The 18,457-nt window shown below is 46.3% G+C and overlaps 1 protein-coding gene across 1 annotated transcript in view; it reads right to left on the bottom strand.

Moving 5' to 3' along the window:
- LOC115206374 (uncharacterized) overlaps nt 1-15,638 on the bottom strand; it is a 40,236-nt gene extending 24,598 nt beyond the window's left edge. Inside the window, exon 1 of the mRNA XM_029773239.1 lies at nt 15,565-15,638. The gene's annotated coding sequence lies outside the window, so the exon portion shown is untranslated. The remainder of the gene's footprint in view (nt 1-15,564) is intronic.
- Nucleotides 15,639-18,457: the final 2,819 nt, after the last annotated feature.

The raw sequence follows: 18,457 nt of genomic DNA on the forward strand, positions 1-18,457 counted from the left end.
AAATATGATTGCTAAATGATAAAGTACATCTAGTCACTCGAGCACCCTTACCTGCCGATCTATAAATTACGTCTCTGTAATGTTGCACCTACCCCAAATTTTCCAAGACTATTCTTATCACATTATCAACAAATGCGGCAAATAGTACAGTAAATGTAAAATGCATATAAAATCAATCAGTGTAATGTTTGGATTCAGTCATGTGTCAGGTGTACTATTGTGTCATCTCCTTTAGACTAATCATTTTCCCATCATCTCCAAACTGTTTTAACCTCTTCGCTATAGGGGGCAGTATTTTCACGGCCGGATGAAAAACGTACCCAAATTAAATGGCCTACTAATCGGGCCCAGAGTCAAATATTTGCATATTATTAGTAGATTTGGATAGAAAACACTCTGAAGTTTCTAAAACTGTTTGGATGGTGTCTGTGAGTATAACATAACTCATATGGCAGGCAAAAACCTCAGAAAAAGTAAACCAGGAAGTGGACGCTCTGAGAAATGTAGTTCTTCTTTCTAGTCCCTTTCGAAACAACAGTATCTGTGCTGTTACGTTGCACTGTCTAAGGCTTCCATTGGCTGTCTAAAGCCTTCAGAAAGTGGATTGAGCCTTCTCCTGTCTCTGGGCAGAGTATAGTAGCTCAGTTTCTGAGTGGTCTGCCTGAGGACAAAGAGATTGGATATGCGCATTCACACGAGCACGCTGTTTTTTATTTTCCTCCTTGAATGACTACACTATTGTCCGGTTGGAATATTATCGCAATTTTACGTTAAAAATACCATACAAATTTATTTTAAACAGCGTTTGACATGCTTCTAAGTACGGTAATGGAACATTTTGACTTTTTGTGTATCGAATTGCGCTCGCGCGTTACCCTTTGGATAGTGACCTGAACGCACAAACAAAACGGAGGTATTTGGACATAACTATGGATTATTTCAAACAAAAACAACATTTTGTGGAAGTAGCAGTCCTGGGAGTGCATTCTGACGAAGATCAGTAAAGGTAATACAATATTTCTAATACTAATTCTGAGTTTATTGGAGCCCTAGGAATTGTCACGTTACAGCTAAGATCCTGACTCTTCAATAAACAGAAGCAAGAACAACAACACCTTGTCAGACAGGGTACTTCCTGCATGAAACCTTCTCAGGTTTTTGCCTGCCATAGGAGTTCTGTTATACTCACAGACACCATTCAAACTGTTTTAGAATCTTTAGGGTGTTTTCTATCCAAACCTGAACAATAATATGCATATTCTAGCTTCTGAGTTGGTGTAGGAGGCAGTTAAAAATGGGCACATATTTTTTCCAAAATTCTCAATGCTGCCCCCTAGCCCGTAGAGGTTAAACTTGAATTACCTGAGAGGTTGCTTCATCCAGGTTAATAATATGCAAAGTTTAAGTTGTCTCATTTAGTTGAAAGAACCTAGAAAGGTATGTTTGACAATTGAACTTATTAAATTGAATGAGACGATAATCCATACAATCTCCACTGATTGGATATCATAAGTGTAAACCATAGGTCAAATGTTGGGACCCTTCACCACTAGGGTACGCTCCTCCCTGGGGCTGAAGCCACATGGGATTCACTCCTGTCAGTAATGGGTTTTACTGAATGTGCTTTGCTAAAGAAGATTTGACTAATTAATCTATTTATGATAAATCAAACCTGTAAAGGCTATCTGGGAATTAACTTTCAATTAACCTGAGAGCCTTGCTTCATCTACGTTAAGTTTGGAAAAAGTTAATCATGTGTCATTGTAGAAGCCCAATCAATTTTGGATATTATTTAAAAGATCCACTTGAAAAGGTAAATCTGGCAATTTCACTTGTTAGTTAAATTGAATGAGACGTCAATTGCGATTGTCTGGATATCTTACCGTGATCCACGTTTGGATTTCCCCTAGAGATGTTCTGGCAATTCTTCACCACCAGGGTATAGAATGCTGAAATTAAACGGAAGTATAAAGGTCTGGACTTCCGTCACGCTAGCGGAGGAATTTTAAACGTGGTACGGGGAGGGTAACATGTTCCCTCTCTGTTAGCTTGCCCGTAATGCTAAGCTCTTCCTAACTTTGTTCAGGAGTATCACTTCCAAGCCCCAAAATAGGGTCCTCTCACATTGGAAAGGGTTGGGTTTTCTAGTGACGTCTCACCTTAACCCCATTCAGCATATTCTGCTAGCGTTTATGTTGACCGGAGCGACACGGTACTTAAATACAGATACGCACACGGTCTGCCCACACTGTCTTAGTGCGGTAGGCAAATTATTTGGCTCGGTCACCGGACAGTTATCTTCTAATTTCTAACCTTACTCTAGAAGTTAATATTGACCGACAGAAATAGTACCGTTTGGCCAAACGGACTAAATCTGGAATTTATCCCTCACTGCTATCGACGTACGACCAGAGCCACTCTAAATAGCTTCTCCCAATGGAAAGTACACACAATCACCTTTTGTATAGATAGCAGGCTGTTTGTACAATTCTGTTCGCACAATTGATATATAGAATTTCACAGCAAAGTCCAATTCTATCTTAGATTCCTCGCACGGGGGCTCCATATATGTTGTGTCTTTGGGGCACCATTAAACTGAAGACATGTTTATCAAAATAACTCCCTGTTATTATTATTAAGCGATTAACTGATTAATCGTTTAACTGTAATTAACTAGGAGATCGGGGCACCAAGGAAAATATTCAGATTACAAAGTTATAATTTTCCTAATATAAATTTCCTATATTATAACATTATATATTATATTATATTATATTATATTATAGTATAGGCCGATTATCTTCTGGTTTAAATGGTGTATTTTACCTCGCGTCCAGTCTCACTCCAAACGTCATAAATTGTTGTTTCTGCACGAATCCAGCCTTTACTAAAGTCATCCATACATCAATTGTCTTAAAATCATTTATTTACTAAACTAAGTAATTCACAGAAAGCATACAAAAAGTAATTATCGTCACAAAGAATTGGTAGAGCAATGTGCCCTAGTGGGCTAAACAGGCATGGCTGGTGTCTTGTTAAAAACAAAGGCTCATAAAGGGCAGCTGAGAAGGCACACAGAGTTGATAAATATTAACAATTGATATGCTAATCCTTTGCACATGAACGCTCACTCATTCGGAAACAATTGCAATCAATATATATATATTTACACTCAGTGTGTCGTCGTGATCTTCGTTGGAAAGGTCGTTCTGTTGGAGAGTTCTCTCTCTCTCTCTCTTGGTTAGAATGGATCTTTCAAAGAGACATTCATTAATGTCGTTATAGATTGGATGTTTCGTCGGTCTTCGCGTTCAATGATATAATTTACTTAGCTGCAGACTAATAATTAATATCAAAGACTTGTTCTTATTCTGTCGGTATCGGTAGTCTAAAAGTTAACTTTCAGTAGAGGAATTGTATGGTCAAACCTATTGGCCAACTCGCAATGGAGTGGAGGCCTGGTCTGAAGAAAGTAAATCAGGGTGGGGTTTTATACGTGAACATAGAACAGGCTTGTCACATGACACCTGGTCCTGTCTGTGTCCCTGGGGGCGTGCCGATGACTGATTTAAGCTTTGAACAGAAATACATTCTATCACATTAACATCAGTACATAGCATCTCAACGTATTACAAATAGCTTTATCCTTATTAATACATTTTATACAACCATTTAGATGCAAGTCCCATAGCTGAGGCTATTATATAAACAGTATTATGGTAATATTGTCTCTTCTGAGTATCACAAAATTGTACCAAGCGGACCAGTTCGTAGCTGGATTCTTCACCAATATTTATACCTTCTCCAGAACATAAATGTTGTTTGGTTCCCCAATTCTGTGAGTTGGAAGAATTTCCTGTGTCTCTCTATGAAACCCCTCTGTGTCTCAACTGGGCCATGCGGCAGGAGATTCTCCTCTAGAATTTTACCACCCCTTCACACAGGGCCTGGGTGGGGGAGATAGGTTGGGGGATGGTGCAAGGGGGAGGGGGTCAACTGTCCTCCCTGTACTCAAAGAGGGCAACGTCATGACATACCCCCCTGGTGGTTTGGATCTTGTTTGTCCTGCAAGTTACAAATCAACATAAAATCATGACCACATGATGTCCCGTTGGTAGATCATTGTTGCAGTCCCCTCTGGTGGTTGAACTTGGTATGCTCTCTGAAAGCGGAGCAGTCCACCACAAGGATGGGCAGTGATGTCCGGTTGGGGGTCGCTGTTGCGGTCCCCGCTAGTGGTGTACCTTGGTAGGTTCCCTGGAAGCTGCAAAGTACCCCAGGAAGGGCCAGGGGATGTCCTGGTTGGTGATCACGTCAAAAAGTTATACAGCTGCACTATTGAGAGCATCTTGAATGGCTGCATCACCGCTTGGTATGGCAACTGCTCGCTATCCGACCGCAAGGCGCTACAGAGGCCCAAAACATGTCATAGACTCCAGCCACCCAAGTAGACTGTTCACTCTGCTACAGCATGGCAAGCTGTACCGGAGCACAAATTCTGGCCCAAAAGGCTCCTGAACAGCTTCTACCCCAAGCCATGACTACTGAACAGGTAATCAAATGGCTATCTGAACTATTTACATTGAATCCTGTTATTATTTATTTATCTTAATTGTTGTTGCACTGACACTCCAACACACACATGCACACTCACACATTACATACTCATTACATACTCTCACACAAAAAACATACACACACATGCATACTGACGCCACACACACACAGTCACACAGACACACTTTCATATACTTTACATACACTGCTACTCTTTTTTATAATATATCCTCACTGCCTAGTCACTTTTACCGCTACCTACATGTAAACTCAGCCAGAAAAGAAAGACCCTGTCTGTCACGCCCTGACCTGAGAGATCCGTTTTTCTCTGTTTGGTTAGGTCAGGGTGTGATGTGGGGTGGGCATTCTATGCTATCTATTTCTTTGTTTTGGCCAAGTATGGTTTCCAATCAGAGGCAGCTGTCTATCATTGTCTCTGATTGGGAATCATACTTAGGCAGCCTTTTTCCCTCCTTCAGTGTGGGATCTTGTCTTTGTACAGCTCAGTAAGCCTGCAGAACGTGACGTTCGTTTTCCTTTGTTTTGTTGTTTTGATTTAGTGTTCTGAGTTTAATAAAATATAAATACGAACACTTACCACGCTGCACCTTGGTCTTCTCCCTATGACGATCATCACAGAAGATCCCACCAAAAACGGACCAAGCAGCGTGGGCAGGAGAGGTGGACATGGGAGGACATACTGGACGGAAAGGGATCCTGGACGTGGGAGGAGATCCAGGCCGGATGGGATCGCCTCCCATGGGAACAGGTGGAAGCAGCGAGAGAGGAACAGTGACGAGACCGGGAGTCACGGCAACGACGGAAGCCCGAGAGGCAGCCCCCCCACACGGGGAGATTGGCAGAGTCAGGGTGGAGACCTGAGCCAACTCCTCGTGCTTACCGTGGGGAGAGTATGACTTATCAGGCACTGTGTTATGCGGTGAAGAGCACGGTGTCTCCAGTGCGCAGCCACAGCCCGGTGCGCTCTGTGAAAGCTCCCCGCAGTTGCCGTGCTAGAGTGGGTATTCAGCCAGGAAGGATTGAGCCGGCTCAGCGTTCCTGGTCTCCGGTGCGTCACTTCGGCCCAGGTTTTCCTGCGCCAGCTCTACGCACGGTACCCCCAGTTCGCCAGCATAACCCAGTGCGGCCTGTTCCAACTCCCCACACTTGCCGGGCTATGGGGGATCCAGACAGGACGAGTTGTGCCAGCACTGGGCTCTAGTCCTCCGGTGCTCCTCCACGTTCCAGTGTGTCCTGCGCTGGCTCTACGCACTATGCCTTCAGTGCGCCTTCATAGCCCAGTGCGTCCCGTGCCAGCGCTCCACACTCAACGAGCTAAAATGGGCATCCAGCCAGGGCAGGTGGTGCCAGCCCTACGCTCCAGACCTCCAGTGCGTCTCCCCAGTCTGGTGAGACCTGTTCTGGCTCCACGTAAGAAGCCTCCAGTGATGATCCATGGTCCAAAGCCTCCAGTGATGATCCATGGCACGAAGTCTCCAGTGATGTTCCATGGCCCGGAGCCTGTAGTGATGATCCATGGCCCGGAGCTTCCAGTGATAATCCATGGCAAGAAGCCTGTAGGGATGATCCATGGCCCGGAGCCTGCAGGGATGATCCATGGCACAGAGTCTCCAGTGATAATCCATGGCCCGGAGCCTCCAGTGATGATCCATGGCACAAAGCCTCCAGTTACGATCCATGGTGCGGAGCCTGCAGCGACAGTCCCCAGTACGGAGCCTCCAGCGACGGTCCCCGGTCCGGAGCCTCCAGCGACGGTCCGCAGTCCGGAGCCTCCAGCGACGGTCCGCAGTCCGGAGCCTCCAGCGACGGTCCGCAGTCCGGAGTCTCCAGCGGCGGTCCGCAGTCCGGAGCCTCCAGTGGGGGTTCCCAGTTCAGAGCCTCCGGCGATGGTTCACGGTCCGGTTCCTCCTCCGACGATCCACGGTCCGTTGATACAAAAGCGGAGGGATCAGCGGGCGGAGCGGGGGCTACGCACCAAACCATAGCCGCCACCATGGGTAGGTGCCCACCCTGACCCTCCCCTATAGGTTCAGGTTTGCGGCGGGGAGTCCGCACCTTTGGGGGGGGGTACTTTCACGCCCTGACCTGAGAGATCCGTTTCTCTCTGTTTGGTTAGGTCAGGGTGTGATGTGGGGTGGGCATTCTATGCTATCTATTTATTTGTTTTGGCCGAGTATGGTTTCCAATCAGAGGCAGCTGTCTATCGTTGTCTCTGATTGGGAATCATACTTAGGCAGCCTTTTTCCCACCTGTGTTTGTGGGTAGTTGTCTTCTGTTTTGTATAGTGTACCTGACGGAACTGTTTGGCTTTTCGTTTTGTTATTTTTTGTTTGAGTGTTTTTTTGATAAATAAAATCATGAACACGTACTACACTGCGCTTTGGTCCCCTTCTTCCGACGAATGCCGTTACACTGTCTTTCAAAGATAATTCGTAAAAATCTAAATAACTTCACAGATCTTCATTGTAAAGGATTTAAACACTGTTTCCCATGCTTGTTCAATGAACCATAAACAATTAATGAAAATGCACCTGTGGAACGGTCGTTTAGACACTAACAGCTTTCAGACTGTAGGAAATTAAGATGCCTTAGGCATGTTGCAAGAAGGCATGAGGACTGCAGATGTGGCCAAGGAAATAAATTGCAATGTCCGTACTGTGAGACGCCAAAGACAATGCTACAAGGAGACAAGATGGACAGCTGATCGTCCTCGCAGTGGCAGACCACGTGTAACAACACCTGCACAGGATCAGTACATCCGAACATCACACCAGCGGGACAGGTACAGGAGGGCAACAACAACTGCACGAGTTACACCAGGATTTCACAATCCCTCCATCAGTGCTCAGACTGTCCGCAATAGGCTGAGAGAGGCTGGACTGAGGGCTTGTAGGCCTATGGGTACAAACCCACCGTCGCTGGACCAGACAGGACTGGCAAAAAGTGCTCTTCACTGACGAGTCGTGGTTTCGTCTAGGACCATTCCCCCCAGAAATGTCCGGGAACTTGCAGGTCCCTTGGTGGAAGAGTGGGGTAACATCTCACAGCAAGAACTGGCAAATATGGTACAGTCCATGAGGAGGAGTTGCACTGCAGTACTTAATGCAGCTGGTGGCCACACCAGATGCTGACTGTTACTTTTGATTTTGCCCCCCCCTTTGTTCAGGGACACATTATTCAATTTCTGTTAGTTACATGTCTGTGGAACTTGTTCAGTTTATGTCTCAGTTGTTGAATCTTGTTATGTTCATACAAATATTTACACAGTAATATTTACGCAGTTAACAGTAAGAGGACGTTTCTTTTTTTGCTGAGTTTACATGCTGTACTACCTTGTACCCATGCACAATGACTCGGTATTGGTACTCCTTGTATACAGCCTCGTATTTTTATTCCTTTTTTATTTAGCAAGTATGCATTCACTGTTAAGTCTACACCTGTTGTATTTGGCGCATGTGACTAATACAATGTGATTTGAAATTTGTGATGTATAATACATTGTGTAATAAAAATAAAATTATTGATTGGTTTTATTTCAATAATGTATGTATTATTGTACATTGCATTATTATACATTAAAGTAAAGAGATTATCACCTCAATTGTAAACACAAACACTCCCCTAAGTGTTTATTTGGACATTGAAGTGAAAACTATATTTTTTTCTCATCTCAGAGTAGGAAGATAGAGAGGCCCCCTCACTGGGAAAGAGGCTCATATTTTATAAATTATGATGATCATCAAGACTCAGATGGAGATAACTTTAGCTGTGAGATGTTACACCGCAACAGCACATGGGCCCCCAGTGCCTCCTGAAGAGGAAGTGCTGGCAGTTTCAAACTCTGACAGACTGCTACAGGAAGCTGGGTTAACGCAACCACAAGCGGTACCCATGACCACCTTGCTCTTGAGGAAGCACTGGGGGCCCATGTGCTGTTTGCGGTTTAACGTCACAAAGCCAAAGTTATCTCCATCTGAGTCTTCAGGATCATCATAATTTATTTTTATTGTTCTGCTTTTTACAGACGATAAGTGACATGTCTAATACTTTAGCACTGATAGCCCTTTATTATGATATTTTTGCTGACTATTTCACTCATATTCTTTAATTCTAACACTTTGATTGTCATTAACACACAAAAAAACCATGAAAAAACTTTTTCTTTTTACTTAAAATCCCTTTCACAGAGGTTGTTCAATCCTACGGTTACTTATTTAATTTCATGGATTTATTGTATATGGCTGAGATCGATTCATCTGCTTAGAGATATCTGATTGATTCATTGATTAATTGATTTAATTTATTACATATATAAAAGTAGCAGGCTGCTCCAGCCAGAGACAAGATTACATGCATTAAACATGAATAAACATTATCGAGGATAAAACACAATGAATCCTCTTAGACAGTGAGATGGCAGGTGTACAAGATTGACCCATCATACTCAATGCAATTAAAAACAACAACAGTATCATTAATTATGATTGATGATTGATGAAGGAGACAGGAGACAGGGTTCGTTCGAGCCAGGGTTGGGGTTGATTCTGAATTCCTGAATTTAATTCAATTATACCCATTAATTAAAATTTAATTTGAATTTGACTTACCCCACAGGAAGAATAATTTAATTAAAGGCAATTCAAATAAATTCAACTGAGACAAGAAACACGAAAGTCTCATTCCTTTGACAAAAGTTTTACCAAAACCATCTGCCACTTCTTCCTGCCAAGAATACAGATACATAAAAAAATGCTTTATTATAACTCAAACAGTATTTTTTGTCATGTCACGACTTCCGCCAATGTTGGTGCCTCTCCTTGTTCGGGCGGCATTCGGCGGTCATCGTCACCGGCTTTCTAGCTGCCACCGATCCATGTTTCTTTGTCCATTTGTTATGTCTTGATTGTTCACACCTTGTTCCCATTTCGTTATGATTATTTCCCTATTTAAACCCTCTGGTTATCATGATGTTTTGTGCGTTATTGTTTTACGGTTGGTCGTGTTAGTTGTGTTTGTCGTTATTGTTTTATCCCTGCGTGGAATTTGTATGATGAGCTTTTTCTAGAGTAAATACGTATATTTTATTCAGTTCGGTGTCCTGCGACTGACTCTATTTCTCATCTCATATACACAGACTGACAGAATAACGCACGATTTATGGAGTCAGCAGGTGCATCAGTTCCTCCTGTACCAGTCGAGGAACAAGTCCAGCAGCACGCGACAATGTTACAACATCTCGGCTCAGCCATGGATCGCGTGCTTCATCCACATCACCTCAACCAACACCACCGCTGCCCACCCCTCCGTCAAGTGGACCCAGTGGGATTAGGCTCTCGCTTCCGGGGGCTTATGATGGAACGGCTGCCGGGTGCAAGGGTTTCCTGCTCCAGATGGAACTATACCTGGCGACCATTCACCCAGTGCCCTTGGGATACGAGAGTGTCTCTGCCCTCAGCTCCTGTCTGTCAGGGAAAGCCCTTGTGTGGGCCAATGCGGAGTGGGGGAGTATAGACGCTACGTTGGTTCGCTACTAGGATTTCACCCGTCTTCGTTCAGACAGTGTGCTGTCTTCGTGGAAAGTACTGGTGGTCCACTTTGGCTAAGGACGTGAGGGTTTATGTTTCCTCCTGCTCGGTGTGCGCCCAGTGGAAGGCCCCTAGGCACCTGCCCAGAGGGAAGTTACAACCCTTACCCGTTCCACAACGGCCGTGGTCGAACCTGTCGGTGGATTTCCTAACAGATCTTCCTCCCTCACAGGATAACACCACGATCCTGGTCGTTGCGGATCGGTTTTCTAAGTCCTGCCGTCTCCTCCCTTTGCCCGGTCTCCCTAAAGCCCTACAGACTGCGGCGGCCCTGTTTACACACGTCTTCCGGCACTAAGGGGTGCCTGAGGACATAGTATCTGATCGGGGTCCCCAGTTCACGTCAAGGGTCTGGAGGGCGTTCATGGAACGTCTGGGGGTCTCGGTCAGCCTTACCTCGGGTTTTCACCCCGAGAGTAATGGGCAGGTGGAGAGAGTGAATCAGGATGTGGGTAGGTTTCTACGGTCTTATTGCCAGGACCGGCCGGGGAGTGGGCGGCGTTCATACCCTGGGCAGAGATGGCCCAGAACTCGCTCTGCCACTCCTCCACTAACCTCTCCCCCTTCCAGTGCGTACTTGCGGTACCAGCCGGTTCTGGCGCCTTGGCATTAGAGCCAGATCGAGGCTCCTGCGGTGGACGACTGGTTTAGGCGCGCTGAGTAGACATGGGATGCCGCTCATGTGCATCTTCAGCGGGCCGTGAGGCGCCAGAAAACCAGCACCGATTGCCACCACAGTGAGGCCCCGGTGTTCGCACCGGGAGACCAGGTCTGGCTCTCGACCCAAAACCTGCCCCTCCGCCTGCCCTGCCGGAAGCTGGGCCCGCAGTTTGTGGGGCAATTCAAAGTCCTGAGGAAACTGAACGAGATTTATTACAGGTTACAGCTTCCCCCCGATTACCGTATTTCGAGGCGTCAGGTGAGGGGCCTTCAGTACTTTGCGTAGTGGGAGGGGTTACGGTCCGGAGGAGAGATGCTGGGGGCCGGTGGAGGACGTGTAAGACCCGTCGATGCTGCGGGAGTTCCACCATCTCCATCCGGATGGCCCTGTGCCTTGCCCTCCGGGTCGTCCCCGAGGCCGGTGTCGGTGCGCTGCTGGAGCCGCGCGTAAGGGGGGGGTACTGTCACGACTTCTGCCGAAGTCGGTCCCTCTCCTTGTTCGGGCAGCATTCGGTGGTCGACGTCACCGTCTTCTAGCCATCGCCGATCTCCTATACTTCACATCTCTGACTGCCTCCTACACTTCACATCTCTTAATGTCTCCTATACTTCACATCTCTTACTGTCTCCTATGCTTCACATCTCTGACTGTCTCCTATATTTCACATCTCTGACTGTCTCCCATATTTTACATCTCTTACTGTCTCCTATACATCATATCTCTGACTGTCTCCCATATTTTACATCTCTTACTGTCTCTTATACATCATATCTCTGACTGTCTCCTATATTTTACATCTCTGACTGTCTCCTATACATGACATCTCTGACTGTCTCCTATACTTCACATTTCTAACTGTCTCCTATACTCCACATCTCTTACTGTCTCCTATATTTCACATCTCTGACTGTCTCCTATACTTCACATCTCTTACTGTCTCCTATATTTCACATCTCTGACTGTCTCCTATACTTCACATTTCTAACTGTCTCCTATACTCCACATCTCTTACTGTCTCCTATATTTCACATCTCTGACTGTCTCCTATACTTCACATCTCTTACTGTCTCCTATATTTCACATCTCTGACTGTCTCCTATACTCCACATCTCTTACTGTCTCCTATATTTCACATCTCTGACTGTCTCCTTTACTCCACATCTCTTACTGTCTCCTATATTTCACATCTCTGACTGTCTCCTTTACTCCACATCTCTTACTGTCTCCTATACTTTCAAATAAAGCTGTACTTATGTAACAGTTCTCCTCCAGATAGGGGAAAGTGTTCTAGGTGTCAGTACAGGACAGTTGTATACTGTCTATCTCCCCTTTCTGTCTTTTCTCTCCCCCTCAGGATCCTGAAGCCAAGTCAGGGTCAGAACGCCTCAATCTCAGGTCAGCTAAACCGACAGGGGTGAATACAGTCGCCAACCTCTCGACTTCTCCCTCTCTCTTTATTTCTCTTCCCTTCTTCTTTAATTCCTTAACTCATAAAAATGTAATGATACAACTCACAGGAGGTTGGTGGCACCTTAATTGGGGAGGATGGGCTAGTGGTAATGGCTGGAGCGGAATTTTTTAAATGGTATCAAATACATTCCATTTGCTCCATTCCAACCATTATTATCAGCCATCCTCCCCTCAGCAGCCTCCACTGATAAAACTACCCTCTTAGAAAAAAGGATACCCCTTTTGGATAACCCTTTTGGGTTCTGTAAGGAAATGTTATTCCTAGTGTATAGGTACTCCTGTATGTTTATCAACGATTAAGTCAATACAATTACTCTGTGTGCTAAAGCGCAGTTCCCATCTATGAAGTGTGAGAAAGAGACCTGAAACAGAACTGCTGTTTAAATGCACTGATGATTACTAAATCCCTATCGCGTGATGTTTTGCTTACACATATTGCTACATAGTAATGAATAACAAATGTAAAGAGCTATCTTTCTTCATTAGGGCGGCAGGTGGCCTAGTGGTTAGAGCGTTGGGCTAGTAACCGAAAGGTTGCAAGATCGAATCCCTGAGCTGACAAGGTAAAAATCTGTCGTTCTGCTCCTGAACAAGGCAGTTAACCCATTGTTCCTAGGTTGAAAATGAGAAATTGTTCTTCACTGACTTGCCTAGTAAATTATTTTTTTTTAAATACAATTAAGAAAAGGTGTATATATAATGAGAAGTTTTGAGGAACCAAGCCAGTTCCTGTTGATACTCTGTTTCAGTTTTACTTCTGCAAGCACAATAAGAGGAAGAAGGATTGGGTAACTAACTGCCAATAACACAATAAGCCGAACTCTGCCCAGCAGAGACAACTATGTACTAGCAACTGATAATTATGAGTTTATATAGTATTTAGTTACGGGACATCACCCTGGGCGGTGTGAACCATAGTAGGGGATAAAAAGGGAAAACACCAAATAGAGAACTTTGTGTGAGTTACTTGCAAATTACTCTAAGTATATACTCTGGTTTGCAATCTTTATTAACCTCTACGGGGTCGGTGACAGAAATACCCCAGAGGTCAGAGTGAGGCGTTCAGACAGCCTGAAGAAGCAGAACTGCCTGGGATAACAGGTTCCTCCCTCACTTTCTCTATGACCCCTCAAGCACTGCAATGCAATGCCTTAGACAGCTGCCCCACTCAGGAGACCCCATGTGAAAACTTTTAAAGAAACATGACAAAAGTAAAAGAAGTAGGTCCCATTAAGTTTCATTAGTCAGGGCTGTGGATTGTCTTCTGACACTGTTAGTCAGGGGTGTGGACTGTCTTCTGACACAGTTAGTCAGGGCTGTGGATTGTCTTCTGACACTGTTAGTCAGGGCTGTGGATTGTCTTCTGACACTGTTAGTCAGGGCTGTGGATTGTCTTCTGACACTGTTAGTCAGGGCTGTGGATTGTCTTCTGACACTGTTAGTCAGGGCTGTGGATTGTCTTCTGACACTGTTAGTCAGGGCTGTGGATTGTCGTCTGACACTGTTAGTCAGGGGTGGGGATTGTGTTCTGACACTGTTAGTCAGGGCTGGGGATTGTCTTCTGACACTGTTAGTCAGGGGTGGGGATTGTCTTCTGACACTGTTAGTGGCTATGGAAGCAGGCTATGGAACCCTGACCTGTTCACCGGACGTGCTACCTGTCCCAGACCTGCTGACCCAGACCTGCTGGAACACTGACCTGTTCACCGGACGTGCTACCTGTCCCAGACCTGCTGTTTTCAACTCTCTAGAGACAGCAGGAGCGGTAGAGATACTCTCAAAGATCGTCTATGAAAAAGCCAACTGACACTTACTCTTGTGTTACTGACTTGTTGCACCCTCGACAACTACTATGATTATTATTATTTGACCATGCTGGTCATTTATGAACATTTGAACATCTTGGCCATGTGCTGTTATAATCTCCACCCGGCACAGCCAGAAGAGGACTGGCCACCCCTCATAGCCTGGTTCCTCTCTAGGTTTCTTCCTAGGTTTTGGCCTTTCTGGGGAGTTTTTCCTAGCCACCGTGCTTCTACACCTGCATTGCTTGCTGTTTGGGGTTTTAGGCTGGGTTTCTGTACAGCACTTTGAGATATCAGCTGATGTAAGAAGGGCTATATAAATAAATTTGATTTGATTTAGTCAGGGCTGTGGATTGTCTTCTGACACTGTTAGTCAGGGCTGTGGATTGTCTTCTGACACTGTTAGTCAGGGCTGTGGATTGTCTTCTGACACTGTTAGTCAGGGCTGTGGATCGTCTTCTGACACTGTTAGTCAGGGCTGTGGATCGTCTTCTGACACTGTTAGTCAGGGCTGTGGATCGTCTTCTGACACTGTTAGTCAGGGCTGTGGATTGTCTTCTGACACTGTTAGTCAGGGCTGTGGATTGTCTTCTGACACTGTTAGTCAGGGCTGTGGATTGTCTTCTGACACTGTTAGTCAGAGAATGGATTGTCTTCTGACAGGTGGTGTCACTCCTTCACGCATAACCTCAACGTAGTCATTACACCATCTGACATAAGACAATGAGGGGTGTGTGCACTGCAGCAAAACACACTTGTGTTTTTTCCAGATAGAGACACACCTCAGAGATAGAGGTCATTGTTTCCCATGAAGGAAGAGAAGTGAACACTCTTCTACTGGTCCTGAGAAATGCACATGCCTTTATAACTGCCCTTTTCTCTTTCTTGCTCACACACACCCACATGCAAATTCAAGCACGCATGCACACACGCACGCATGCATGCGCACACACACGCACACAAAAGTATCCTACCCTGTTTACATAATCTTTCTGTGATGCCTAGGTTTAGACTTTGCTATAGAAGCCTTTCTGATGTCAAATAACCCTGCTGGTAGTCACATAGATAGTTGCCATGTAAAGAATGGTATTTGAAAGATAATTATTTCAAATATCGTTTTTTCAGTTGAACTTTTCAAGGCTTTTGTCAATCTCAAGTGTCGTTTTAATGCATCAATGTGTTTTGCTGAGAAACTTCAAGGCCAAATGAAACAGCATTTACTGTTGAAAGTACTATTTTTGTGTTTATTTTACACTATACCAATAGAACCATGCTTTGGTTTCAGATGGTCTGTTAACCTGCATATCTCTTTGGAGATCCTTTAGATTTGAATATCCCACACACAGAAATATAGCTGCCTTTCACAAACAAACATGACTGAGATATCTGGAATATCTGAAAGCTGCCAGTGTATATGAGAGGATTTACAGAGAAAACATTGACAATGAAAACCAAACTAACTCACCAGTGTGCAGTAGCTATAACATCCTTATCTCAAAGCAGTCTTCTTGTAGCCTGGCTGACGCACAGGTCCACGTGGTACACAGTGAGAGGAGAGCTTGTGGTATGAGCGATAGTGGTTCATAGAGATTACAGTTTCTATGTGAAGGAAGACGAAGGAGACCACTACATACACAACTTTTTAATAGATGCCAGGGATCAAATATCGCAGATTACTTATGATGGTATTGTTTTTGTGTATCTGCATACTGCCTTATGTTAGTGTCGTGTTCTTGGTTTTGTTATTTTATTGAAACGTTTCACCTGCTTCCGACTCACCGCCCCATCATTACAGAATACCAACTCAAAATATGGAAGCAGCAGGACAACCGGACATCTCCCAGACGATCAATGAACAAGGTGACCTTCTTCGTCAACACCATGATCAGCTGGCTCAACTGGGGAAGGCCATGGAAGATGTTCTCCGCAGTCTACAACGTCCCAACACTGGAGGATATTCTAGAGCCAGTCTACCCAATGAGTCAGCACACCAGCCCATTCAGCAACCCACTCAGGTCAGCGATGCCCGTCAAACCCTCACAGAGAAATATGACAAGACAGCATCCAAATGCCGCGGCTTCCTACTTCAGTGCTCCCTCGATTTCGCACATCAGATGGGAGCTCCCACCACCGAGAGGTCTAATGTTGTGTAATGGTTTTCTTAGAGAAGTGGAGGAGTCAGGCGCAGGACACAGGGATAAAGGTAAACAAAACGTGTTTACTAAAATTATCAATCAATCTTCTCATCAAAATACATAGTTTGGAGAAACACCTCCAACTACACAAAACAGACAAACAATCACCGACAAGACAAACAGGAAATGCAGAGGTTTAAATAATGAACATAATTAGGGAAAATCAAAACAGGTGTACACAATCAAGACACAACCAAACGAACAGTGAAACATCGATCGGTGGCAAATAGTAAGCCGGTGACGTCGACCGCCGAACGCCGCCCGAACAAGGAGAGGGGTCGACTTTGGCGGAAGTCGTGACAGTACCCCCCCCCCCCCCCTCCGACACGCGGCTCCAGCAGCACGCCGACACCGGCCTCGGGGATGACCCGGAGGACGGGGAGCAGGGCGATCCGGACGGAAGCGGTGAAAATCCTGGATTAACGACGGATCCAGGATGTCTTCCGCCGGTACCCAGCTTCGCTCCTCCGGGCCATACCCCTCCCACTCCACGAGGTACTGAAGGCCCCTCGCCCGACGTCTGGAGTCCATAATGGCTCGTACGGTATATGCCGGGGCCCCCTCGATGTCCAGAGGGGGCGGAGGAACCTCCCGTACCTCCGACTGCTGGAGCGGACCAGTCACCACCGGCCTGAGGAGAGACACATGGAACGAGGGGTTAATATGATAATCAGGGGGAAGTTGTAACCTATAACAAACCTCGTTCAATCTCCTCAGGACTTTAAATGGCCCCACAAACCGTGGACCCAGCTTCCGGCAGGGCAGGTGAAGGGGCAGGTTTCGGGTCGAGAGCCAGACCCGATCCCCCGGTGCATAAACCGGGGCCTCACTGCGGTGGCTGTCGGCACTCGCCTTTTGCCGCCTGATGGCTCGTTGAAGACGTACATGGGCAGCGTTCCATGTCTCCTCCGAGTGCCGAAACCATTCATCCACCGCAGGAGCCTCGATCTGGCTCTGATGCCATGGTGCCAGGACCGGCTGATACCCTAGCACATACTGAAAAGGGGTAAGGTTAGTGGAAGAGTGGTGTAGGGAATTTTGGGCCATCTCCGCCCAAGGGATAAATGATGCCCACTCTCCCGGCCGGTCCTGGCAATAGGACCGCAGAAACCTACGCACCTCTTGGTTGACTCTTTCCACCTGCCCGTTACTCTCGGGGTGGAACCCTGAGGTAAGACTGACCGAGACCCCCAGGCGTTCCATAAACGGCCTCCAGACTCTAGACGTAAATTGGGGACCCCGATCAGAAACTATATCCTCAGGCACCCCGTAGTGCCGGAATACATGGGTGAATAGGGCCTCCGCAGTCTGTAGGGCCGTAGGGAGGAGACGGCAGGACTTAGAAAACCGATCCACAACGACCAGGATCGTGGTGTTACCCCGTGACGGGGGAAGATCCGTCACGAAATCCACCGATAGGTGTGACCACGGTCGTTGCGGAACGGGAAGGGGTTGTAATTTCCCTCTGGGCAGATGTCTAGGTGCCTTGCACTGTGCGCATACCGAACAGGAGGAGACATAAACCCTCACGTCCTTGGCTAACGTGGGCCACCAGTACTTCCCCGTAAGGCAGCGCACCGTCCGACCTATACCAGGATGACCAGAGGAGGGTGATGTGTGGGCCCAACAGATCAAACGATCGCGAACATCAAACAGCACGTACACGCGCCCAACGGGACACTGGGAGGGAGTGGGTTCTGCACGTGACGCCCGTTCGATGTCCGCGTCCACCTCCCATACCACCGGTGCCACCAGGCATGAGGCTGGAATTATGGGAGTGGGCTCTGTGGACCGCTCCTCTGTATCATACAGCCGGGACAGTGCGTCTGCCTTGACGTTCTGGGAACCTGGTTTATAGGAAAGAGTGAAAGAAAAGCGTGTGAAAAACATAGCCCACCTAGCCTGGCGAGGGTTCAGTCTCCTCGCTGCCCGAATATACTCCAGATTTCGGTGGTTAGTCCAAATGAGGAAAGGGTGTCTAGCCCCCTCAAGCCAATGTCTCCACGCTTTCAGAGCCCCGACAACAGCTAACAACTCCCTATCCCCCACGTCATAGTTTCGCTCCGCCGGGCTGAGCTTCTTCAAAAAGAAAGCACAGGGGCGGAGTTTTGGTGGTAGCACAGCCCCTATTCCACCCTCGGATGCATCCACCTCAACTATGAA

The sequence above is a fragment of the Salmo trutta genome, chromosome 1 (genome assembly GCF_901001165.1).
Source record: "Salmo trutta chromosome 1, fSalTru1.1, whole genome shotgun sequence".
Lineage (NCBI taxonomy): Eukaryota > Metazoa > Chordata > Actinopteri > Salmoniformes > Salmonidae > Salmo > Salmo trutta.